This window comes from Alligator mississippiensis, chromosome 3 (assembly GCF_030867095.1).
Source record: "Alligator mississippiensis isolate rAllMis1 chromosome 3, rAllMis1, whole genome shotgun sequence".
Classification (NCBI taxonomy): Eukaryota; Metazoa; Chordata; order Crocodylia; family Alligatoridae; genus Alligator; species Alligator mississippiensis.
This window is the reverse complement of record NC_081826.1, coordinates 227,787,128-227,814,617: the sequence shown is the minus strand read 5'-3', so window position 1 is coordinate 227,814,617 and position 27,490 is coordinate 227,787,128. Positions and strand designations below refer to the sequence as shown.

At 47.0% G+C, this 27,490-nt stretch overlaps 1 long non-coding RNA gene across 1 annotated transcript in view; it reads right to left on the bottom strand.

Annotated features, from left to right (window-relative positions):
• LOC106738291 (uncharacterized) overlaps positions 1 to 23,786 on the bottom strand; it is a 36,050-nt gene extending 12,264 nt beyond the window's left edge. The window contains exons 1-2 of the long non-coding RNA XR_002089409.2: positions 23,617 to 23,786; positions 2,236 to 2,358 (exon numbers count right to left, since the gene is read on the bottom strand). This is a non-coding gene — a long non-coding RNA (uncharacterized LOC106738291). The remainder of the gene's footprint in view (positions 1 to 2,235; positions 2,359 to 23,616) is intronic.
• Positions 23,787 to 27,490: the final 3,704 nt, after the last annotated feature.

Sequence of the window (27,490 nt, the reverse complement as noted above, 5' to 3'; positions counted from 1 at the left end):
GACCTGGCCAAAAATGGCAATTTAAACTTTTACTAATACCTGCACAACGGAAATTTACTTTGTTAACTGTTGTCATCCTCCACCTGTCACGGCGGGGTCCTATAGGAGGGCCGTGATCTCCTTAAGGCCCTCTCTCCGTGCCAATTCGGCCCAAAGGCACCCTCGATTCTCGCCCGCCACGTCTTTGCTGTTTAGTATATGTTGGGAGGCTGCCTTACGACTCCCTGGGCATGGATAGCTGGGACCTCTGTCCCCGTGTGTTCCTGGACCCCCTGGGGGTCTCCCGGTATGATGGGTGCTCCCCAGACACCCTAGCCTTATGGGCTACACGTGGCTCCTACCAACCCCTAATACCACGCCCCAAGCCTCGCTGATGGGATAGACATTGTCCGGTCAAAATACACACCCGCTTTCTGGGTCCTCCTCTGTAATCTAGCCCGCTCTAGGGCCTTCCCCATAGGTCTCTATGCTAGCGCCCCTTCCTGGGCTCTCACTGTGCCCACTCCGGGCTCTCTCTAATACACAGCCCCTCACTGGGACTCTTAGTAACACCGCCCCTCTCTTTGGGACTCTTGAGGCCCACTCTGGGCCTTCTCTAAAATAATCTAGTCCACTTTGGGACGTCCTCTCAAGCCACTGGTCTTTTAGGCCCACCACACTGCTAACCTCTCGTTTGCCGGGCGCATTATGCAACTATCCCCTTTTCCTGGGGACCACCGCAGCACCGCCCTTCTCTGGGGCGCTGTGCTGCTAACCCCTTTGGTCTGGGTCCACCGCAGCACCCTGCCCCTACCCTGGGTTTTCCACAGTGCTAGCCTGTTACCGGGCTCGCTATGCCCCTCTTGGGCTTCTCACATATTGCTCCTCTCGGGCTCGTTGTGCCCACCCTGGGCTTCTTAATAGTGCCGCCCCCGCTCTGGGGCTCACTGTGCCCACACTGGGCTTCTCTGAAGTGCGCTCCCCCTTCCTGGGGCTCACCACGCCCATGCTCGGGCTTCCTAGTAGTGCCCCCTCCTGGGGCTCGTCGTGCCCACGCTGGGGCTTCTCTAAACGCCCCTCTCTGGGGCTGGGGTCTATGCACCCCGTAAGTTGCGCCCTTACTGGCGCCGGGGTCCTCACACTCCCTTGTGAGTTCCCCGATGAGGCCTCCTCCAACCCCTTATAGCCTCACCCAAACCACCGGTGTAATACAAACACAACTTCAAGCCTCCTGGCTATAACTCAAACACAACCCAAAGCCGCCTGGCTATAACTTAACATCATTGCTTAACTCCGCTCGAGCGGTACTTGCTGTTAGGCTTCTCTCCACATCCTAACTCCAGGACCTCCTGCCCCTCTGGCTGCTAGCAGAGAACTACTAGCCTGGCCTTGGCTCTAGGCTTTATAGGGGCCAGGCCCTGCCCCCTCAAGATCAGCTGACTCTCATTAGTTGCCCTAGCAACCTGCAGCTGTGCTCATTATCTCTGCTGAGGCTTTTCCCCAGCAGTTCTCCACTCTCTAGGAACAGGGCAGCGAGGTGCGCCGCGACACATCATTGTGGAAGGTCACTTTTTATCCTGACATATTCAACAATGAACTGTCAGGAGCATGCAATGTCCAGTTTCAGACAGGTGCTGTGGACTGGCACTGCTGATCTTGATGCCAAGGCTTTCGCTGTGAACATTTATTTTCTGTATCCCTGATATGTCAACTCTCCAACCTAGTTAAACCACTTCACTAAGTACAGCCCCTTTGGCTCTTATCTTCCGATATGAATTCTTTGCCAATCAACAGAAATAAGAAACAAAATAAATAAGAAAATCACAAGATTTGCACAACTAATAAATAGAAGAGTATATATTTGTTGAATAAACTATTTGAAACAAATTATTCACTCAGCTCTATTAATTAGACTAGTTAAGTTTCCACGACAACCTTCTTTATCACATACACCAGGTAGTGAGATTGTTTGGTCCAATCTTATACTATAAATTGCATATGAATTCAGAAAGTAGATGTCTCAGTAAAGGGAAAATATATTAAAAGGATCTAATGAAGTGCACAATACACACATTCAAATAGCATGCTGTCTTGATAATAATTTTTCCCTTTAAATTTCTTCTAGAGTTTTAAAGGCAATGTTATCAGGTCAGCTTAATCCAGTGATTCTCAGCCTTTCAAGCTCAAGGCAGCTCCCTATAACTTTCCTGAATTTGTTGGTACGCCAGTTGAGAACCACTGTAAAGTCCCACTTACCTAGTTTACTTCCAGGTTGCCACTGCCACCAGGTGGAGCTGCCCCACATGCCTCTGCGTTCAGCCGCACCGGCAAGACCGTGGATCCCGGATACAGATGGTATAGACTGAGACAGCGGTAAGTCTGTGAGGAGAGAAAGTAGAAAGGAGTCTGAAGCTGTAAGTAGTCGTTGGAAGGAACAGCAAAGCTCCTGGGAGGAAGGGATCTCAGAGTGAATAGTAAAGAAAACAAGGCTGAACCAGGATGGTACACCATCTGAACAGGACTGTGGATAGGTAAGTGCTAAGGCCCAACCGTGGCTGGTGGACTTGCTCTTAGCCTTGGTCAAGGATCAACATCTTTAGTTGGCATAAGGCAGGGTATAGGGGAGACAGCCCCAAAATGGAGATCCAGGCAAGAGAGCCAAAAGAGGGAACCAGGAGAGGCAAGATCCAAGAACATCCTCCCATCAGTAATCGGTAACAACAAGACGTGGCAGGATAGAATTCCTGGGGACCTTTTGAGGTACCTTACTTGAAGGCAAGCTGTTGACTCGAAAGGAGACAGCTGAGTCTGAACGGCCAGAAAAGGTGAAGCGCTCAAGTGAACATCATGGGCAGTTACAAGGCCCTGGAAAGGACTATCCATCATATGGCCCCACCCCTCACCACTGATTGACTGAGAGGGGTAGGGCTGCATGACAGGTAGCCCTATGAGCCAATCTGTGGCAAGAGGCAGGGACAGCAGCCATCTTGCCTACTCATTTCATTCTGGCAGCCCCATTTGCACCTGGCCAAGCAACTGGGAGGACTGCTGGCTCCCACTGGGGAGCCAGCACTTTATTTTTAGTAAGGTTTTTTTTTTGTGGATTTTACTTAGATTGCCAGATTTTGCAATTTCAGCGAAATTCGTGAAATAACGATTTGAGTAGGTCCCTACTTATACATGTGAAAGTTACATAGTGTAACTAAGATGCCAGAGTTGCAGACCTGTTTGTATTTAAAAATTGCCTGGTGGAAATGCTACAGGGGTGTAGGTTGTAGCCATGTTGGTCTAAGGACATAGGCAGACAAGGTTCCTTGAGTGAATCTGATATTTTTTATTAGACCAACCCAAATAGCTGGAAAATAATTATCTGATAATCCTGATCCTCAAAGGAAACTAACAAAACACTTCCCAGAGACAAGCCTATGAACTCCACTTCATCAACCTCCTGGATACTAAAAATCATGGACTAAATATAGACATTGGATTTATGACACTGTGCCTGCCTCTGCTCGACCAGGCGCTCTCGAGCTGCTCTAGCCCGAGTGGCCGTTCTAATTGGCCACGAGCTCACGAGAGGGCCCCGGGAGGTGCCTCAGGTGGTGACGGGAGGCCCCCTAACCTCGCCTGCCATGACTTCGAATGTAACCTCAGTGGTAGGGGTCTCCGTTAATGCTGCCTCCTGGGGTCGTTGCGCCTTCAGCGGGCACTCACGGAGCTCCGAGCTCCCCTACACCCCGGCCAACCGCCACCTGCTGTTGCGGGTCTTCTAGTGGCCTTCCTCTGGCAGCCCCGTCGCGGTTCCGGTCCTGAATCTCCCGGTGGTCCTTATTCCGGGGACCCAAACTACCCAGGCTGGAATCTGCCTAGGGGTCTCACCCCCTCCTGGTTTCTCGGCTGCCCCTAGCCTGTATTGCCCCGAGGCCTCCGCAACACTACAACAACGAGAGAGCCAAAAGAAAACGAATACTGAAACTGAAACCTCAAACTCCTTTATCATGCCTAGCCCAGGCTCTGACCCGGGTGCCTAAGCCCCGACTGATGAGCTCCCCCTGGCTCCCGGCCTGTCGGGAGGCTTAAGGCCACCGACTTCCCCGGGTGCCTACTCTCCGGGCTCGTGGCTCCCTCTCTCTGGGAATCTTGTATCCGGCGTTCTCTCCCTCGCTGAGTCCACTGCCGGCTCCCCGCCAGCCCGTCTGTCACTTCTCTCGTGGGGTCCGCGACCGGTTGCCTCACCGGCTCCACCACCCGCTCTCCTGCTACGACTGTAGCCAGTTCCCTCTCCCGCCATGCTGCTGACGTCGTCTTCCTTTTTACCGTCGGCTCCTTTAAAAGCGCATCTCTCTCTGCTGTAGCCGCAGCTTCCTCTCCCGGCTCCTTTAACGAGGCGGCTCTCCCTGCTGCTGTCGACACTGTTATCGCCGCCACTCTCACGGCAGCTGCTGTTGTTAGCGCCGCTGCCTCGGCTGGCCCCGTCAGGCCGGATACATGGGCCCTGCTGGCACGGGTCCCGCTCTCGGGGTTCCCTGCGGGCTTCCCTCGCCTCTCCTCCTGCCCTGCTTCCGGGGCCACCTTTTATCTCTGCCGGGCGGCGTCTCCCGCCAACGGCGCCCGGCCCCAGCTGGATATAAGCGCGGCTTACAAACCATGCCGGCGGTCTCCCCGTGCGCGTGCCCCTGCTCACTCCAGCCTCTGTGTGGGGTAAGTAGGTGGTCACTTCCCCCCTGGTCCGGTCCCGGGGTACCCTTCTAACCCCGGTGTCCCTGGGACAGACACATTATAACCTGCTTGACATCTGATTCCCCAGGTATCTCTCCACTTTCATCCCCCTTCTCTCTCTCTCTCCCACCCCACCCACCCAAGCCTGTCTCTCACCCATTGACTTCTCAATCTACATTTTCACTGACTACCTGTCTTGTATGCATACCAGCCCAGCTGCTGGCTTCTTTACTTTTCATTCCATCCAGGAAGAGCACACACCAACTGCTGAAACTTCCTTAGCCTGACAAAGAGTTTTTGAACCCGATAGCTTGCTTAATAATTATTTTCCAACTATATGGGTTGGTCTAATAAAAGATATCAGATTCACACAAGGAACCTTGTCTGCCTGGTGGAAATGCTGGTGCTTTCAGACACTCACAAGATATGTCCATTCTTCTACAGAGTCAGTGAGGAACTGACAGCGGAACTAACATTTCCTTTAGATGTTTTCTTTCTGTCACCTGAAATAGTTCTGCTTTGCCTTGCCCACTTTGCAGCCACCAAGACATTAGCAGCCAAATTTTCAAACTTTCCCCCTAGCTCCAGGTGCCTCAGTTTTATCTGCTAAGCACAAGATACCTCATGCCTGATGAACACAAGTGTTCTGCATTTGCAACTCCTATTAACTTCAGCTGAAGATGAGCATGTTCAATGCCTCAAAATCAGCCCCAAGGAATAGTAACACAAGATCCCATTAACTGAAGAACTAAGCTGAGTTTAGTGGCCGCTTTTGAAAATACTGGCCTAAGTTAGTCTAGGAATATACCATACTCACTATTCTGAAACATCTTCCATTACTTGAACAATTATTTCTCATTTAACTTAGATGCCAAGAACACACATTACATTAAAAACTTTTTTCTTTCCTGTATCTGTAAGCAACATTTACCTCTCTAACTGCAGACCCTGTATCACATTTCTGCCTAAGCCCTCTGTGCCTGAGTAGTCCATCTGTTCTGTGTCTCCCAGTGCTAATAAATATTTACTTACCAATGATTGTCACCAACCCCCACATCACTGTGAGACATGGAAATACTGGTCTTAAGTGGTTTCAGCTGAAACACTGATTTGGTGAATGCCTTTTCATGTACTTGTCTAAGGACACATACACAAAGGCACTTTCAACTAGTCTTTGATTTTTTTTTCTTCCTAGTCAAGTGTGATGTTAAGGCAATAGAATTAAATTCCACAAAAAGGAAGAATTTTTGTCTGTACTATAATGTACTCCATCTAAGTGCATAGCCTCAGGACTGAAAAGAGGCTTATACATTTCCTCTGAGTATGCACTTATCTAAACTTAATATAAACAATCAAAGCTGGTTATGTACACAGCTGGACCAGTGTTGTAGTATTAGTAACCCTTAAACTAACTCCCCTCCTTTTCAGGGCTTTTAATAATAGACCTGAAGCTGACTCTGGAAACCTTGAAAATACAGAGAGCTAATCAGTTCTGGGGCTGCTAATACCATGGCACTGATAGCTCTGTTAGCATTGCTAGTTATATACGCAGCGCTGTCAGCACTGTGGTACTAATAACCCTAAAGTTGAGTAGCTGCCTTCATTTTCAAGGATTCAAATACTCAGTTTTGGAGCTACTGTAAGAAGCCCTGAAAAGAAGGAGAGGGAGTAGCTGTGGAACTGATTACCTCCTGTCATTTTCAACCCTTCTAATAGCAGACCTTTCCCAACTGCTTCCCCTTCACTGTTTCTGGCCACTGTTGCTATTACAGGAATGACAGAACAGGTCCAATTGGTGGGGGAGTGGCACTCTACATCAAAGACTGCATCAAATCAAATAGTGTAGATTTTTCAACTGATAAGATAAATACCATAGAACAGGGACAGGCAACATTTTTTGGCCGGAGTGCCGAAAAAACCACGTCTAACTTGGAATGTGCCGGAGTGCCACCATGCCAGAAAAACAAAATGAGGGCGGGGGTGGGGGAGGTGTACATGGCAGGATGCACTGCATATTAATATATTTAACAATCATAAATATTGCCTTTGTTGTGTATTCCTTTTTTGCTGAGCAAGTTGCAATGAGAAAGAAAAAAGAGACAAGAGAAAGTGGTGAGAGAGGAAGAAAAAGGAGAGCAGAGAGACACACACACACACACACAGAACCATGTGCACAAAAACAGAGAACCAGAACACACCCAGGACAGACACATGCACACACACATCCAGAACCAGACACATGTGTGCACACAGACACACAGGACCAGACAGAGGCAGACAAATGCACAGAACCAGATGCGTTGGCACACAGAGCCAAGCTCCTGGGCCACAGGACAAAGTCCGCTCCAAGACATGCGTGCACCCGCCAGTATGGAGCTAATGTTGGAGCCTGGAGCCAATGTTTGCAGCCTCTCGGCTGCAGCCAGCCAGGCTCTGGGTAGCTGCTGCCAACCACGGCAGGGCTTCTCAGCCACCCAGCTGCCCGCTAGGAGCAGCCCGGGCTTCGTGGCTGGCAGCAGCTGCCTAGAGCCTAGGCCAGCAGTGGCATGCCAAGCAAAATGGCCCTGCATGCTGTGCTCAGCACACATGCCAGGGGTTGCTGACCCCTGCCATAAAGCCTCTGTGGATAGAGATTCTATGTTTCAAAAGAGAAATATACATCTGTGGATATACTATTGACCACGAAACCAAAATGGCAGCAGAAAGCTACAAATGCTAAGGGAGATGAGAGAGATGCTACAAAAGCAGAAAACACGGTGATAATGGACAGCTTCAATTATCCACAAATAGACTGGGTCAATCTAACATCAGGCCATGATGCAGAGACCACATTTCTTGACATTATAAAAGATTGCTTTCTGGAGCAATTAGTCCTAGAACCTGCAGGAAAGGCCATTCTTCATCTGTTCCTAAGTAGCACACAGGATTTGGTGCAAAGAGTGTTACTGAGCTGCTCTGCAATAGTAAACACAGTGCAATTGGATTTGATATGCACTGTTGTATGGGATATAAAAAGAAAATCTATCACAGTAGCATTTAACTTTAAAAAGGTAGACTACACTAAAATGAGGAAACCAGGTAGGCAGAAGTTAAAAGGGGCCCTTTAGGAGGTGAATAACTTGCAAGCAGCATGGAAGTTTCTTAAGAACACCATAATGGAGGTACAGAGCAAATGCATACCATAAATCAAAAAAAAAAAGTAAAGTGGATCAAAAGAAAGCCATCATGGTTTAATGGCAGTTTTAGAGGCAATAAACAGAAAAGGCTTCTTTCAAAAAGTGGAAGTCAAATCCTAATGAGGAAGATAAAAAAGAGCATAAACTCTGGCAAATCAAATGTAAAATCTTAAGAAGACAAGCTAAGAAAGAATTTAAGGAGAAACTTGCTAGAGACATAAAAGGAAACAATAAACATTTCTTTAAGTACATCAAAAACTGAAGACTTGCCTGGGGGTCAACTGGACCTTTGGATGATTAGGATGTAAAAGGGGCACTGAGGTCCATTGCCACGTAACTAAATGCATTCTTTGCATCTGTCTTCACTGTGGAAGATGTTAAGAAAATTCCACCACCAGATCCACTCCTCTCTAGAAATAAGTCAGTAGAGCTGGCCGAAACAGAGGTTTCAATAGATGAGATCACAGAAGAAAAATCGATAAACTAAACAGTAGCAAGTCAGCACAACCTGATGGCATTCATCCTAGGGTCCTGAAGGAGCTCAGATCAGAATTTGATGAACTCCTAACTGTAGTATGCAGCTTATCACTAAAAACAACCTTGGTAACAGAGAACTGGAGGAATGTCAATGTAACTCCCAGATTTTAAAAAGGCTCTAGAGGGGATGCAAGGAATTACAGGTTGGTGAGTCTAATGTCTGTTTCTATCAGTTTTACAGGAACAATGAGAAAAAAAAATCATTCAGCACATGGATGAACATGACTTTCTGGGAATAAATCAGTATGGGTTTGTCAAAGGGAAATCATGCCTCACCAACCTACTAGAGTTCTTTGAGGATGTCAATAAGCAGATGGATCAGGATAATCCAGCTGACACACTACATATGGATTTCCCAAAAGCCTCTAACAAAATTGCCTATCAGAGGCTCTTAACAAAGTTAGGTTGTCATGGGATTACAGGGAAGGTTAATTCATGGATTAGAAATTGGCTTAAAGATAGAAAGAAAAGAGTGAATATAAACGGTCAGTTTCCAGTACGCAAAAGAGTAAACAGCTGGGTCACTAAGTAATCTGTGTTGGGACCAGTGCTGTTTAACATATTCATAAATTATCTCAAAAGGGGGTGAGTAGTGAGGTGGCCAAATTTGCGGATGATGCAAAATTATTCAAAGTGGTAAAGACTAAGGCAGACTGCTTAGAATTACAAAAGGATCTGGCACTATTGAGCAAATATTCAACTAAACAGCAAATTAAATTCAATGTAGATAAGTAGAAAGTGATGAACAGGCAAAAATAACCCAAGTTATACCTACACTATGGGTGCATCTACATGTGACTCTACAGCGATGTAGCGTCCGCAGGCAAGAACTATGATGCTGCAGCTACGTTGCCATAGCAACAGGCTACCTTGTTATAGTACATCACTATGGTGACATAGTGCCGAAAAATAACCGTGCACGGCACACAAGGCACAGCACGAGCTGTTAATGCACCTTCTTTTAGTACTTACAAAAGGAAAATACCTAAAAGGAGGACTATGCATTATTGGCCCATACCTGTAAGGATTGAACCGGAAAAGCCAAGGCTGAAACCAAGCTCAAACTGGCTACAGGAATCAAGAGTACAGGTGACCACATGCCTACATTTGGCAAAGACCTTGAGACGGAACACCTTCAGAGGCTGGATATCCATAAGGCCCTGATGAAATGCACCCAAGAGTGCTAAAAGAGTTGGCTGACATAGTGCGACCAATGGCAAGGATATTTGAGAACTCATGGTGCTTGGGAGAGGTTCCTGAAGATTGGAAAAGGATCAGTGGGGTGCCTATGTTCAAGAAAGGAAGGAAGAAAGGAAGATCCAGGAAACTACAGGCCAATCAGTTTAACCTCAATCCTTGGAAAGATCATGAAAAAATTATGTCCCAGGGCCACAAGACTGGAAGAGGGGGAAGCCATGGTCACAGGCAAATCCCAGTTCAAAATAGAAAAAAGAAAGCTCCAACATACCTCTCGTAGGAGCCGGGAGGAAAAAGGAAGCGCACGCCGGGAAACCGCCCGCACGGTTCGTTAGCCGAGCTCATATCCAGCTGGGGCCAGGTGACATCAGGAGGGGACCTGACAGAAATAAAGAGCGGTCCTGAAGCCACAGGAGGGCAGCAGATGACCGGAGTGCCCTTAGGGAATCTCCTGGCCAGGAGCATGTAACCGCGGCGGCTGGCAGCTTGTGAGGGAGGAAACAGCTGAAGCGGTAGCAACGGCAGCAAGGACAGCTGCGGTGGAAGAAGCAGCGGGGAATCCCTGAGCTGGAGAAGACCAGCAGGGATCAGTGACCCCAGCAGAGAGACAGGTAGAAGGGGCAGCGGTGGCTGCTACAGCAGGGGGAGCTACAAGAGCAGCAAGAGCTGTGGGAGCTGCAGGAGCAGCGAGAGCTATGGGAGCTGTGAAAGCTGCAAGAGCTGCAAAAGCAGCGAGAGCCATGGGAGCTGTGGGAGCAGCGAAAGATGCAAGAACAGCAAAAGCTGCTAGAGTAGCGAGAGCCATGGGAGCAGCGAACACCATGGGAGCAGTGGGAATTGTGGGAGAGCTCAGAGCTGAGGAACGGCGGGGAGTAAGGATGCCGGAAGGGAAGCCGGCTGTAGCAATCTGACCTCAGGCGTCGAGGATTACGACCCTGAATAGAAGCAGAGCCTAGCGGAAGAGAGAAAAGTCCCGGTTGGGGCAAAAACCAGGGCCCCCGACTCAGGGTGCCTGGGCCTAGGGACATTGAAGCACTAGGGGAGCACAGAGTTCCCTTGGGGAGGGCACTTTATCTTCCTTCGGGTGCTCACACCCTTCCCTCCATACGGCTACGCCTCGCCGATGGCCATGGTTGTAGGTTCATTCATGTCGGGTCACATCAGGTGTTTTCTGGGAACAAGGGTAAGGATCAAGGCAGGTGCCATGGTCCCTTTTGTTGCGTTAAGCACATAGAGCCCTCAGCGGGGCAAGGGGTGCACAGGGAGCCACGGTCAGTAAGACACTGAGGCTAAGGGCACCGGGTAGGCGAGCAGGAAAACGAGGGCCCCCTAGCCCTCATGCCTGTGCCCAGTCAGGACACCAGGGCTAGTTGCTGAGGGACCACGTGAAGAACAGGGGAAAATCGGCAGAGGCCAGCTGCAAAAAGGAAGATCGAACACCCATCGTAGAAGGTGGCATTTGGCCGGTGTGTAGGGGAGGTTGGAGCCCCGCGAGTGCCCGCCGAGGGGTGTGATGACCCTGCAGGCTCCCTCGAAGGGGACCCCCTCCATTGAGGATCCATTCAAAGTCGTGGCAGGCGAGTTAGGGGGCGTCCCTGACGTCAGCCGAGGTGCCCTCTGTGGTCCACATGCAGGCCCTGGGCAAATCAGATCAAACGCCTGGGCGAAGGTGGCTCGGGACTGCCTAACAGAGCAGAGGTGGGCACAAAGTATTAAAGAATCCATCAACAATAGGCTAACAGAAGGCATCATTCTGAGACAGCCAACATGGCTCTGTTATGAGCCACCAATGCGATGCCGCACCCGGCAAAACAAATAAAACCCTGGCTTGCATCTACCGATGTATCTCAAGCAAAACCCATTTTGCATCCTCCCACTTTATTCAGCCTTAGTGAGGCTGCAGCTAGAGTACTTGAGGCTCAAGTACTCTGCAGCCTTGGTGAGGCCGCAGCTAGAGTGGAAAAGCTTGAGAGAGTCCAGAGAACAGCCACATGCATGATCAGAGGTCAAGAGAGCAGGACCTATGAGGAAAGACTGAGAGGCATGGGACTGTTCAGCTTGGAAAAACGTAGGCTCAGGAGGGACTTGGTAGCAGCCTATAAGTATATCGGGAGTGTGCATCAGGATCTGGGAAAATGTCTGTTCACCAGGGCATCCCAAGGGAAGACAAGGTCCAACAGTCACAAACTGCTGGAAGGCCATTTTAAAGTGGACATAAGGAAAAAATGCTTTACTGTCCAAGTCTCCAGAATCTGGAATAGACTCCCCCCAGAAGTGGTGCAAGCACCTACTCTGGACACATTCAAGAAATGTTTGGATGATTATCTTGCTGGGGTCATCTGACCCCAGCTGACTTCCTGCCCTTTGGGCAGAGGACTGGACACAATGATCTCACGAGGTCCCTGCCAGCCGTAATGTCTATGAAATCTATAAAATCTATGAAGTACTAAAAGATGGCGCAGTAACAATTTTGCCATAGTGACACGTATAGATGCTGTTACCACACAGGAAAGCAATCTGGGAGGCATTGCGGGCAGGTTGCTAAAAACATCATGTCAGTGCTCAGCTGTCATCAAAAGGCAAACAAAATGTTAGGGATTATTAAGAAGGGAAATTGTAAATAAATTGAAAGTATCATTAACCCCCTATAAATAGAGGCCTACCAAACTCAAGGAGTCAGACGACTGATTTTGGCAGCCAGCCCTGGGATCTGCTTGCATTTTCAAGAGCTGAGCGTAGCGATCCTCCCACCTCCACCTCTCCCAACACCACCCCTCCTCACAGATTGTCAGGTGACCTGAAACTGTGGCTTAATTACCCTGATTAAGCCTGGGGAACCCATTAAAATCCATGCATTATTAAGTGTGGATTAATGGCTTCCCGGGCTTAATCAAGGTAATTAAGCCGCAGTTTAGGCCATCCCCAAACTGAACCATGGTCATGGTCTCGCTGTGGCAGGTAGCTGGAAGGCTGCAAGTGGCTATATAAGGGTCTGCACTGGCAGCGGTTGCTTGTGAGAAACAAGCCATGACAGGGCTCCGTAGACCCCACTGCAGCCGCTTGCAGCCTTCTGGCTACCTGTCACAGACAGCCAACAACCACATCCAGCTGTTTATGCAGCCTCCCCACCACCCACTTGCACCTTCCCACCACACCCCTGCCCACGCCTGCTCTCTCCCCTCCTTCCCAACCTCACCCTTTCTCCCCCTGCCCTCTCCCACACCCACCCTCTGCCCTCCCCACTGCAGGGCTTCCTGCCCTTTTCTCTGCTTGCAGGTAAGGGGTTTTTCTGAGCAACCCCGCTGTTTTCTGCAGAACCTGTTGTTTTTCATGGAGCCTGCCTGAATTTGCGGTTTCCATAAAAATTGTGTAATCATGAATTCAGTAGTTCCCTACCTATAAATCCATGGTGCATTCACACCTTGAATACTGTGCCCACTTTTGGTCCTCACACCTCAAAAAGCATATAGAAAAAACTAGAGAAGGTCCAAAGAAGGACAACAAGGATGATTAGTAGTATAGAAGGCCTTCCATAAGAGGAGAGACTAAAGAGATTAGAAGAGACACTTGAGCAGGGGGCATGATAAGCATTTACAAAATACTAAATGGGTAAGAAAAAGGAAATAGGGATTTATTATTTTCTGTGTCTCTCAATGCAAGAACTAGGTGTCATAACATTAAACTAGTAGTTAGTAAGTTTAAAACCAAAGGCAGTTTTTTCACATAGCATGTAATTAAAGTGTGGAACGCATTTCCACAAGATGTTGTGGAAGCTGACAGTTTAACCAGACTCAAAAAGGGACTGGACAAAATCTTGGAGGAAAGGGGCATCGGTAGCTGTTGCGCACAGGAGTAGAGGTACAGCCTGTGAATCAGAAGTTCCTAGACATTAAATGCTGGAGGCTGAAAGTAAAAGGAACAGTGGAAAAAACCCTGATACCTAGTTCACTCTCCCTTTCAGCATCCAATTTCTGCCCCTGTGAGACACAGGATACTGGACAAGATGAACCTATGGTCTTACCCAGTAAATGACAGTTCTTGTGTAGCAGGAAACATGACTAGTTACAAAGTAGGCAGAGTTGAAAGATGCTAGTTTATTCAGTTAACTGATTTGCCATTAATGGATGTTTGTTACAATGCAAGCAACAGGCACTAGATTGGGAGTGATGTTGTTATGCAGTTAATCAAATATTGTGCTTATTAGTTTGCAGACAAGTGGAGTGCACTGTACTATACTTTATCTTCCTTGTATTTATATAGATAGGAAATATATGAGGAGGTATAAAAGATTGTATCAGTAGGAATTTGGGATAACTGTTTTATTCATCAGTGCCAAAGCTAAAAGTGAGATAAATGGCATAGGTTAGTTAAACAATGATAACACTTTTTCCCTGTATGTTGTCTCTATTGGTCTTTATGCAACAAAACAATATGAAAGAACCACATGGGCATGGCTGGGTACCCAATAACCCATTTTAGTAAACATACATGAACATGCACAGTTACCTACATACTACTACCACAGACTGATGTTCTCACTTGGTTTTGACAGCCTCTATGACACAGAGTATAGTGAGAATTCACTTGAGGGCTCAAAAATTAATTCTTATACATAGCTAATGCTTAGAAATTACACCTTACCATGTGTATCCTGTGTATGTCACAACCATAGTAGAAAAAAAAAAGAATGTTTTAGAGCTCAGACATTTAAATAGAACTATGCTATTTTTTAAGGAGTCCAAATTACTGGGTCAAGGAGCAACCAGAAAGAAATCTAGAAATTATCTGAATTAGCTTTTCTACACATAAAGCATTACTCTTTTAAAGTCTACATTCTCATGTCTGGGTGGTGGGGAGAAGTGGTGGCAGCAGCTGGGTCCTAATGCCTACCTTTGTGGATCCTAATTGAGTAATTCCAACCCACTGGCCAAAAAAGTTGCCAACTGCTATCTTATACTCTAAATAAGGTAGTTTTAGAAACAAACTTTACATTTACAAAGAGGAGGCAGCATTTTTTGGGCAAGTTGAATTGTTTTATTGTTGGCTGTTTGATGTGGCCTAAGGGTTTGCACTGTTAAATTATGGGGATGGTAATTTAGTGAACAGTGGGCAGCTGATGTGGTTAAAGGAAGTTCCAAGATGCATTGCGAGGCCATAGGACAGCTAAATTTATCAAGGGAATATCCCCTCTGCATACATATACACAAGCAGACACTCAGAAAGGTTATATTAGGAGTATAATGTGTACTGCAGCCAAAGTCATCCCTAGGGGTGTATGGGGCCCAGGGCATATCAGCCTATGTGGGGCCAGGGGATGGGGATGGTGACCACCCACAGAAGCCAGCAGCAGCGTTGGCAGCAGGGGGGGCAGGGTGGTGACTGCCTGCAGAAGCTGCTGGCGGTGGTGGCGGCAGGGCCTGTACAGCACTATCTGTGGGGCCCCCCCAAAGCGCGGGGCCCAGGGCAGTCGCCCCAATTTGCCCCCCACCTCCGGACAGCACTGACTATAGCAAAGCATAACTGGGCCAACAGAAATAATAGTTATGGTAGTGGGGTTTTTTTTTATTTCTCAGTCTAATTACTGATTTTTTAAAAATGCACCTACAGATATAAGTGTGTGTGTGTTAACATTTAGAATCCAGAGAATATTTGGCAACACATAGTAATTCAAGTGGATAATATTTTGGATTTAATTATTTCTTATCAGTGACTCTCATCAAGCATGTAAACATATGGCATTTTTTTTTAAATTAAGGCCAGATTTTGGTTTATTAGTTTATCTGCATAACAAAGCACATGCTCAGTCAGCACCTTTGGTGCTAATAGTTTGATACATCTCATACCATAGCAATGAACCAGTGAACATCATTATCATCACAAGGCATAATAAATGCCTTGATTTTGTAATCAGTCAAGACAGTGTTTGCATCAACAAATTGTACGCCTATTCATCTCACGTTGTGTGTGCGCGTTGGGGGAGGAGGACAGGGTAATGAATTGAACTTTACATGAAATGGAATATTTGCATTTATTTTCATCATAAAGTACAATTCTAATTAATGAACTAAGAGCCTTGTGTAATCTTGTTGAGTTGACTATGCAAAGTAGCAAGAAATTATTTACATCTGCAAACATACCTGCTCCCTGCTTCCTTGGGTATGAACATTCTGTAAAGCCAACAGTACTACCTTGAGTCCACTGTGCAGGCCTCAAACAGGTCATACAAGGATCTTGGCATCCCTGCTCACAAGAAAGTGGTGCTCCACAGCTCTTGTGTCTGCAGGTACAGGGCATGGTGTAGCATATAGGTACAACATAATGGATTCAAAGGCAAAATCCCTCTGAGGTAACTGGGCTGTATTTCTGCTCCATGGGAGTGTGACAACTGAAAATTATGTCTGTGTGATAAAGGTGCTTGCTGAAGGCTCTATGAACATTAGACCAGGTGTCAACCTGAATAAAAAAAGAGTTTGATTCTGCACTATTGAGAGCCTTGTCACTAATTTCAGGCAGTATAAAAATTAGACCCTACACCACTCTGCTGCAAATGGCACCAAGCTGGGAGGAACAGTAGATATGCTGGAAGGTAGGGTTAAAATTCAGTGTGACCAAGACAGATTGGAGGATTGGGCCAAAAGGAATCTCATGAGGTTCAACAAGGACAAGTACAAACTCCTGCACTTAGGAAAGAACAATCCCATGCACCAGTACAGGCTGGGGGCTGACTGGCTGGGCAGCAGCTCTGCAGAAAAGGACCTGGGGGTTACAGTGGACAATAACCTTAATATGAGTCAGCAGTATGCCCCAGTTGCCAAGAAGGCTAAAGGCATACTGGGCTGCATTGGTAGGTGTGTTGCCAGTAGGCCAAGTAGTAGGGAAGTAATTATTCCCCTCTATTCAGCATTGGTGAGGCCACATCTGGAGTACTGTGTTCAGTTTAGGTCCCCCACTATAAAAAGGATGTGGACAAATTGGAAAGAGTCCCAGAGGGCAACACAAATGGTGAGGGTGCTGGGGAACATGACTTATGAGGAATAACTGGGGGAACTGGGTTTATTTAGTCTAGAGAAGAGGAGACTAAGAGGAGTCTTAACAGCAGTCTTCAACTACCTGAGGGGAGGTTCAAAAGAGGATGGAACTAAGGTATTCTCAGTGGTGCCAGATGACAAAACAAGGAAAAATGGTCTCAAGTTGCAGCAAGGGAAGTTTAGGTTAAATATGAGGAAGAATTTTCTTGCTAGGAGGGTAGTAAAACACTGGAACAGGTTACCCAGAGAGGTGGTAGAAGCTCCATCCTTGGGGGTTTCAAAACCTGGCTAGACAAAGCTTTGACTGGGATGATCTAGTTGGGGCTGGTCCTGCTTTGAGCAGGAGGTTGGACTAAATGACCTCTGGAAGTCCCTTCCAACCCTAACTTTCTTGATTCTCTGATTCTAAGTCTAAAACTGGTAGATAACAGCAATAATTGCTTAAATCAGTAAATGATAAAGAGCAAGCCTTGGCATCATGACTGCCTGGAGTACCTGACTGTCTTACCAGAACCCTGTTATCCTCAAACCAGTGTCAGAAGGAAAATAATTTAGTTTAATAGATTTATTGTATTTTGTTTACCTAATTTTAGGCAAAAGTAATCCTACTTAAAAAAAAAAGAAATCTTTCACTATTTACTTTTAAAATATATTCAAAGCTTTCTGAAATTTTGAGTGGGAACACATAAAAAGGATCAAATTGCAGAGATTGCTAAATAGTTTCCATAGCATAATAGATATGTGTAGTTAATGTTATTAACTGCCTTTCCACAGGGATACCTTATGATTTCCCATTTTACTTTCTCACAGCAGATCTTTACTCTCTTTGAAGCCTCATATTTTATACAGCCAGAGTGGTCCTGCAGAAGCAACAGTAGCTCAGTCCTCCTGACACTCTCCAAAGACCACAACAGGTCAGAATGTTTTTGACCCTATGGATTCCTATTTGAACCTTTTGGGATTATCTTGTGAATCATGTAGGTGTTAGCTAACCTAACACTGGAAGCTGTAATTACGGCACATTAAATTAGTACCTGTTATTCCAGGTACTAATTTCATGCACCGCAATTGGCGCTAATGTGTGTTTGTGCAGATGAACACTTTTTGTGTGATGCTTAATGTACATTGGACTAAATTGACTGTGCATTAGCACAGTTTTTGCCAGCCACGCTAATGCACAGTAGAATTAATCCAATAAATATTAAGCGTCTTGTGTAGACACGCCCAGAGGTATTATTGTGCATCACCCTTTAGAGGCCCTGACATCACGGTTGAGAATCACTGCTTCAAATTATAACTCCGAGGGATGCCCTTAACCAGCCCAATCTGTTCTGAAGTCCCACTTGATTTTCCAAATTTCTTCAGTACATAATCTAGAAAGTAGACATAGTAAACATAGATTATATTCATGAAGGATAAGGATAGGACCAGACGTCAATGCACAAGGATGAACCACACTGGTGTCTGTGATGCAGAAACAGGAAGACCTGAGTAGACTGTGCAATGAGTTCTGCACACACAGATCAGTGCTCCCTTGTTTTATCCTTATTTGGATTTGCCATGAGTCTGCCTTTAATACTGCAAGATCAGACCGTTAGCTGGAAAGTCCTTCAGTTGTAAAAGTTTGTTCAACCTAAAGCACAACAAAGTCTCATGCTTAACTGGACCTCTGTGCATTAGTGCAAAATTGATGTTAAATACCAATAGTTTAAAAGTGTCTAAGGCATTTTACACGGATTATTGTACTTTAAAAAAATCAACATAAAATGAACACATGCTTTCAAGTGGAAGATTCAGGTGTTTCCTGGCTTTTAACTTGCTTTCAATGATTATGAAGAAATGTAACTTAAAATATTAAGACATGTATTCATGAGCAACTTAAAAAGACTTTGGGAAATGCTTAGAATGTATAATAGGTAGCAGTAGCACAGCAAGCTCATTCAGGGCCCAAGGCAGGGCAGGAGGTGAGGGGAATGGAAGTCTTGCCTGCCTGGGAATTGAGCTGCTACTGCTGCTGCTACTGCAGCTGACACTGCCTTTCCTGTGAAGACAGCCCAGGCAGCAACAGCAGAAAGGGTTCAGCACAGCAGCCCAATGGCAGAGGCTCCCTGGCGCCCCATTCATTTCTACCCTCCCCTGCTAAGATATGCTGCTGGGCACAAGACTGTACCTGCTGTGAGAAAAACTTCCCAGGATGGGAAGAACATCATTCCATTTGCCCACCATGCCCCAGATGCACTGCTGGGTGTGGGGATGCTCCTATAGCCAGGCAGGGGCAGTGCAAGGCTGCCTCTGCCAAGGTAAAGATTCCTAAGAGGGGAAGGATTCTGGAACCCACTCATACTCAGCACCCAGGGTTGGTGCCCTGTTTACCCCACTCTAGTTATGCTACTGATGGGAAATGTATAGGAAATGACATAGGAAATGTCTGTCTAATCTCCAGAACAAGTGGTCTATAGCTATTGTGCTACTTGCATATACATCACTTGCAGAGTCCTTCACACCATCTGTACCACAAACAAGAGATGCTATTTAAACAAGAGATAGTATCCCCACATATAAGGACACTAATATTATGTCTTCCTGCTTCACTGAAACTAGAGGATGGCAACCTCCAGCCCACAGGCCACATCTGGCCCAAAAACATAGGGCTTCAGTGGCATTTGGCAGCAGAAGGTTTCCCTATGCTGTGGTGGGGAAAAGTGGAAGCAGCAGCTTGGTCCTAGCACCCACCTTTCTGCCTCAGACCCAAGCTAGGTCATTCCAACCTGCAACCTGAAAAGGTTGATGAACACCATCTCCAAACTAGCTAGCACAGTAACTGATCAATACCCAAAAACATACTGTTACCAATACCCAAAAAAGCAGTTTTAAGTTACCTCAGGTATATCTCCCATGAGCTGCAGACATAGACTTTTGACTGCTGAGTAAACATATCCTTAAGAATCAAAGGGGTGAAGTCAAGGCACATAATTTTAAGTACCTCAAACCCTTTAGTAAAAGCTCTTGTTCATAATGACTACACATTTTGAAGATTTTGAAAATTTGTTTTGAAAGTATGGATTTTCTTGAAGTCTAAATGTCTGAGAATTAAAACAAGTCATCATAATCAAAAGATCATCTATAGTTTGATGAAAAAGCCTTCATGGACCTAATGTCCTTATATGAGCTTTGCTACACAAGAGAAAGATGATTGGTTAAAATCTGTCTTCTGAGCATATATTGTTTCTTCATATAGTGCTTTTAGTTAGTGAAACTGCTCCATGTGTCTTACAGTATTTACAGTACAGAAAAAATGACAACAAAAAACACTTAGTTTGAAGTTTAAAGCGTGTCTCTAATATTCACTATATTTAAGAAAAACGCAGGGTTGCATGAAACAAACCCCATTGAAATAAGAGTTTTCTGCCCAGTTAAGTTTTTATCCTTTAAAAAGACTGTAGAAAATTTCTTATGATTTCCCATACAAAAAAGCTGCTATTAGATGATGGCTAGACATACGGTGATTTCTGGCTAAGAATTAAGCATATTCTATTACTTTTGTTTTCCCATCTCCTCCACCATGGCCTGTTTGTTTGTCTCATTCACCTGTGACATCCTGTCTTCTTTCAGATGGCAAGCTGTTTAGGAAAGAATGCCATTTACTACATATGCATATAAATGACTGACAGAGAAACAATATTTGTATGGTGCCTAGCACAATAGAGTCCTTTTAGGGGCTACCAGATATATATAGTAAATAAGAAGAACACAGTTGCTATTAAAGAAATGGGTTCTTCATCTTCGCAACTTATCAAGTTGAAATCCAGGCATTGTGAACTATCTATTTTTAACTTATCTCAAGGAGGTAATTCCCTGAGTTAATATTTTATGATAACCATTTTATTTCTCCCTCCTCTGTAAATCTTGATTAACAAGAGGCAAAAGAATTATTTTACATTGATGCAGAAGCATTTTTAATGCTTGGTTTTTTAAAGTAATCCAAGCTCAGGGATTGATAACATACTGCATCCCCTATAGCCATATGCCAAGGAATCTCCACATGAATAGCTATTGTGGCAGTCCTTTTTGGGACTCAAACCCTCAATACATTTGATACCCATGCTGAACTGTTCCTTTGGCTACTTACGTTCATGCCCATCTGATAGAGTGGCAGGGTGCCTGCTTGCAAGCTGACATGTCAGCTTCAATAAGACAAGGGTACCAACGTAAAAACATTCTCAGTCTTGCATAACACTTCAAGTTCTCTCACTTCCGCAAGGAATCCCTCCTGTGTCACAGCAGTGCCATATGCCTCATTTATACACAGCGCATAGTGACACTTGGTGTCAGGAAAAAAAGGGAAAGAAGGAGCTAGGTTCATGATGGCCAGGATGGCAGATTGCATAGCAGTAAGAACCTGATAAGTCCCTTATACACAACACGTGGTGTCCAAGCATATTTATAAAGGAATACAAGTGGCATGCACTGTGGGTAAAGACACTGAGATGTCAATCTCCTGGCTAGCCACAGTGGAGTGCATTAAACTTAAAGGAAGGTTTCAACATAGTTAAGATATTCCAGTCCCTACCCTTCAATTACAAGAGGGAAAAAAAATCAACAAAAATTGCTTTAAAGTAGAGAATGAGTCTGTAAGGTAAGTGTTGTAGGGTCCTGTGTTTCTTATTTTTCAGCAATTATGTCAATTATGTTCAGACTACAACAGCATATATTTTGGGATATACTCAGAGACAAGCTGAGTTCCCTCCTGTTTCCAAACTCTCACCAGTAACAAAGATTGCACAAGCCAAATTCTGCCATCAGTGACACCTGCTCAGCCCCACATTTTCAATGGATTTGCACAGCTGTAGCTGATTGGAATATGATATGCAACTCTGTTGATGATGTACAGCCGACTCCTTTCAGATGAGTTGGGTCTGAAGCTAACAGGAGGAAACAGTATTATTTTTGTCACAAAGTCAATGGTTAGGATTTTCAACACACACGACGAGCAGATCTGTTGAGTACAAAAGTGTCACTACTAAATAGTCACTTCTTGAGATTAGAACTGTGTTTCAAATTCTGATTGAAATTTAATTAAATATAAAATGCCATCTTGACATGCCACTGATGTCTGGTGACCATTCAAAGGCACAGGTTTTCAAAGCTGCTATAAGAGCCAGTCTCGTTCTTTTTATTTTTCATGGCTAATTTAATACTAGGTAGAAATTACATTACAAGATTGAAAGTCGCTGTCTGCCTCATGCACTCAAAGGATAGATTTGACTCTTAACATGTAACAGAGTACACCCTTTGCTGGGAAGAATAAGTACAGCACACCACGTTTTTAAGCAATGCTATTATCATTCAACCTTGGGAACCATAGTGAAATAGTGACACCTATGTTTGAAAACTGCTTTGAAAATTGATATCACGGGGCTATGATTTTGCTAGCAAAGTCATCTGTGGCCAAGGAAAGTTCTGTTCAAATAACTGGACTGTACAGGCTTCTGTACCAATATAACCCAAATGCAGAATCAAGGCTTTAGTAACTGGTTCATACCAAAAAGGGGACTTGGGTGATATAACGCCAAATGCTGCTATGCCTAATTTTTAGGTGCTTAGCCCCCCTGAATGAGCTGTGTAAAAGAGGCACCTCAGAAAGGACTCCACAGAAGACAGGAAACTGAGTAGAAAGCCACCTAAACTGACCAATAAGAAATGAAGAGGACATAGGTGAGTCTTAAATCCTGCTGCCCTCCAGGACATATTTCAGAGGTCAGCAATGCTTTTGGGCAGGGTGCCAAAAACAGCTGTAACCTTGATCTGGAAGATGTTGGCATACCAGGGGTGGATAGCAGGGGAGTTGCAAGGGGCCCAATCCCTGTTGTGGCAAAGGAGCTCTGGTCCCTTCCCTGCTATCCACCCTGAGGCACACGTGCACCCACCACGAGCAACAAGCTGGGCTGGGGCTCTGTGGACCCCAGTGCAGTCATGTGCAGCCTCCCCACCTTCTGCTGCAAGCAGCCCAGACTCTGTGGCAGGCAGCAGGGTCCTGCCCAGAACCTGGGCTGGCTGTGGCAGGGAGCCGGGAGGCTGCAAGCAGATGCATCAGGGTCTGAGGTGCCCTGGCCCAGCTGACTGCTGGCAGAAGGTGCATGTGCACCTTGGGGCAGATGGTGGGGAAGGGAAAGGGGCTGGGGCTGGGGCTGAACCGCCACAACAAGGATTGGGCTCCTCACAGTTCCCCCACTATCCACCCTGAGGCACGTGTACCAAGCAAAATGACTTCACGTGCCACACACTGGCACACATGCTGGGGGTTACTGACCCCTGGCATAGATGCTTTACGTAGTGCCACCAAAAAGTACCCCCATCCACATGGGATTCAGAGCCTGGAATCCTTTCCTAAAGGTAGATGCCCAAGCTTTTTCTCTCACAAACCAAGAAGAGGTCACACATTTAAAAAAACATCTGGAGATTTCCCCTTTTTGTACAGTTGTTCAGTGATCAAGCACTCATCCCTAGTTCCAGTTCTCCCCTCTGCCTGAAGGGGGCAACACTTTTGCCTTGAGGGGCACTGTTCTTAGTGAAAGAGGTGGCTGGTGCTGCATTTTGTGTAGTCTGATCTGTTCAGCATATTCTGAGATGCCTCTTAGACTACTTACTCCAGATTAAGCCCCTTGGGGATACAGGTGAAGGAATTGGTTTAAGGATCCTGATTGGTTTAAGGATCCTGATTAGGTTTAAGTATAAGATACACCCCAAACTACTTAGACTTGCAAGCCCAGAATCAGAACTGCTGGCTTCATTGGAACTTAAATATTGGAAATTGAGGCACCTCCATGGACAGACAGCAGCTGAGTGGGAGTTTTAAGGATGACAGTTGTGAGCTAAGATGCCTTAGGCATCAATGCTGTCATTCAGTTCCTTTTGGGATCTTGCCCTTAGTTACCTCCCAAAGAATACATCCATTAGGTCAGGGTTAGTGTCAAACTCACCTCAGGCCCTCGGCCAGAGTCAAACCACAGGGCTCCTCCTGGACCAGATCCATAGGACCACTGGCAGCTGTAGCAGGTCCACCAGTAGTCTGAAGCAGGAGTCTGGAGGTAACTGTAGGGGTCCAGCAGTAGCTGTGGTTGTCCAGTGGCACCAGGGCCATACAGCTGCAGGAAAAGCAGGGGCTGTATCTTTCTCACCATTAGTGCCAATAGACATATTCAGCAGAGTCCAGGGGCCTCAAATTCTGCAGCAGGCCATGTCCCCTAACCCAGGGGTGGGCAAAACATGGCCCGCAGACCAGATCCAGCCCACCAGGCCATTCTATCCAGCCCACAGGGTCCCCCATAATTTACAAAATTAATATTTATCTGCCCCTGGCTGCCTGTCAAAGCTGGCAGGAGCCAAGGGCAGTAGGACGCAGGGGGAGCCAGCGGCAGAAGTAAACAGTCGCAACAGCAAGTCCAGCCCTCCCCCCCCTTCCCCCCAGCTAAAAGCCTCTGCCTAGCAGGGGCTTCTGGAGGCTTCTGGCCTGGGACTGCTCCTGCCTCCCTGAGCCAAGGGAAATACAGATAAGGAGGTGGGGAGGGAGGCAGGGGAGGACCACAGATGATTGCCCCAGTCCTCAGGGCTCCCGTGATCCTGGCGCTGCACCCAGGAATAATGCAGTGCCCAGGGGTGCGGGGAGGGGCAGGGACATGGCTGTGGCAGGCTGGGGGAAGGGGCAGCAAGTGGGTGTGCAGAGCGCAGTGACAGCCGGGCAGGAGCACAGGGCCCACACCAGTGCACCAGGGCCATGGCCGGCAGGGCCCAGAGCGGGGCAGCAGGAGCACGGGGCTGGGCTGCCAGGGGCTCTATGGAGCTGAGACAGCTCCCTCTTCTCCCTGCTTGAGCAGTGCAGCCCCACTCCAGAAAGCATGTAACAGCCCAGCCCTGCACTCCTGCTGCCCCACTCTGGGCCCCACCAGCACTGGCCCTGGTGACCTGGCACGGGACCCGCGCTCTCACCCAGCTGTCGCTGTGCTCCATGTGCCCACTCACTACCCCTTCCCCCCACATGCCCCACACCCATTCCCCCTCTCCCCACCCCTCCACGTTCCAGCATCATTAGCTTTCCAGCTGTAGTGCTGGGACCATAGGAGCAGCTGGGATGTGGTGCCAGAGCAGCTGGGGAGGGAGAGAGGGGAATGGAGAAGTGGCAGGAGAAGGACAGCAGTAGCAGATGGGGGGCAAATGGCAGTGAGCAGGAGCACATGGCTCACACCAGTGTCCCAGGGCCAGGAGTGGCAGGAGCACAGAGGCCAGGCTTGCAGGAGTGCTGGCAGGAGCTCTGCCTGCCACACAGGCTGGGGGGGAGCAGGCTGTGGGGAAATCCTCCCCCTCCATACAAGCCACAACCCTCACCAGCCACCCTCTTCCCACACACTCACACCCCCCACAAAACCCATACCTACCCACACCTATCCACCCTCCATAAATCACACACGCACACACCCTCCCCCACACCCCACAAACCTATCCACCCTCACCCTTCCCACAATATACAAGAGTAAGACTTCATTTTAAACTATTACACTATCACCTTTGTGTACACTACACAAGCACACGTAAATCAGGACAATAATATTTTTTTTAATTAAATTAATGAATGTTGCAGTATATGTTTGATTTTTAGAATATAATTTGGTATTTTTCTGGTTCAGAGATAGCAAAACCCCTTGCTGAAAGGAGTAATTCCAGGGGGCTGGTGGCAAAGGTCAGGGGTTCTGGTCAGGGACTTCTGGTGGCAAAGGTCAGGGGTTAGGGGGCAGGACTTCCAGTCCCAATATGGTGATCAGGGGGTGAAGCACCTGTCAAGGGGTGGGACTACCCATGTGGCTCTTAATGGTTTGCCAAAACTCAGTAAGCAGCCCTCTACCCAAAATAATTGCCCACCCCTTCCCTAACCCCACCCCCAACTTCTGGTGAAGATGCTGGTTACCAGCAATATAGAACCAGTCCTCAGGCCATATGCTTGACACCCCTGCCTTAGATGATTAGGACTAATTTCAACATGTATTGTCATAGGCTACTTTGATATAAGTAAAAGGCAGGGTAGATAAAGCAGTATAAAAAAGGAGATTTAATTTTTAAATATACACACACACACACACATATAGAGAGAGAGAGACACACACACACACATATATGTGTATAGATACACACACATATGTGTATACACACACACATATTATATAGGGTCTTGCAACATCCACAATAACAATATGTAATTATGGTAAAAATGCAACATGAACACTGTCATGCTTATTCTACTCACTAGGCATCATCATTGTAGTTTAACTGGAAAATGTGTTGCCCTGACAGTCTAAGAGATTAAACTGATAAGAACAGATTGAATTATATTAGTACATGTTAAGAGTTATGAATCAAAAAGATGATAAAAGCCAGTAGGGAAATACAGAGCGCCTGAGCAAGGGACTAATATAAGAGGGATGGGGGTGAGGAGGGGAATTGCAACTAGGTTACAGAAAATACAGCATTAGCCAACTAAGCTTGGGGGTGAGGGAGGGGGTTCATGACGCCGAGAGAGAAAGAAGATAGATACACACAAACCCATACAATGGTCCGCAATGGTGGAGGGAGTAGGTTGCAGAAAGTTTCTCAGACCATATAGAGTCTCGTCGCAGGGGTCCTCTTTGGGTGCAGCAGGGTGGTCCGTTGTTGAAGATTCCTCTCAAAGTCTATCAGGTGCAGAAGCAGGGTCAGGCAGTCCCCTCTGGGTCCAGTCCAGTGGCAGTTGGTCTGGAGCGGTCAGTGTATTGGCAATGGCCTGCGATGTGCTCTATGTATATGTCATGGGATCAGCGGATCGTGTCAGACACCATGAGGCAGCACATCAGCTTGGCATAGCGGCAGGAGACACGGCAGGCACATAGGATGCTGTCATTGCTGGGGTCCCAGAATCCGAGCATTCCCACGATGAGCACGTCAACCGTCACGTCGTAGCTGTGGCCCCTCAGGTTGTCAGCCAGCAGGGCATACTTTTCCTGCTTGCAAGCCTGGGCATCGGTGAAGAGCTTAGCGCTGGTTCTTGAAAGGGATGGTGATGTCCATGATCACAATCTTCTTGCTTCGTTCATGATGACAATGTCAGGGTGCATCTGGCTCTCACAACCCGGGATGGTGAGGTTCACAGAGATCTCCCCCATTGCGGCCAGGATGGCCCTCACAAGGCAGTCCTGCGCAGCGTTGTGATGGAGCTCCCAGGGTCTGGCGTGCAGCCTGCAGCTGCACAGCATGTGGGGGAGGGTCTCTACTGCGTAGCCGCACTGCTGGCACCTTTTGTCCCGGTGGCCGAAGCAGATGGCCCTGTTCGGAGGCAGGCAGTTGAGGCGGGCATGGTGGAGGAAGCGCCAGTCCGTGAAGCATGTGAAGCTCCCGCTGGGCATAAAGTGGTTGTTGGAGTCCCACTTCAAGGTAATGTCGAAGACCTTGTCCTGGTAGAGTTTGGCCTTCAGGTTGCTGACATACTTGTTGCGGATGGTGTCCTTCAGGAACCACTCCAGGAAGGTCCTTATGCGGGGCATCATGGTGAAGCGGTCGGCATGCAGGGCTGGTTGCAGGAAGACTCCCAGCTCCCAGCGCTCCTCAGTCCAAGTCTAGGCGCAGCCGATGCACTTCCCAAGGCAGCGCATGGTGTTGCAGGCTCAGCTCCACAGTGAGGCAAAGTCCCCACTGTCTCTGCCAAACTTGCTCTTCAGCAAGCTGCTGAAGAAGGTGGCTAAGTCATGTCCAGTAGGTTGCCTCATGATCCTCTTGCGGGTCGTCTCCTTGAGGGTGCTGGTGGTGATGGTATTTACCATCAGGTCTGGGCAG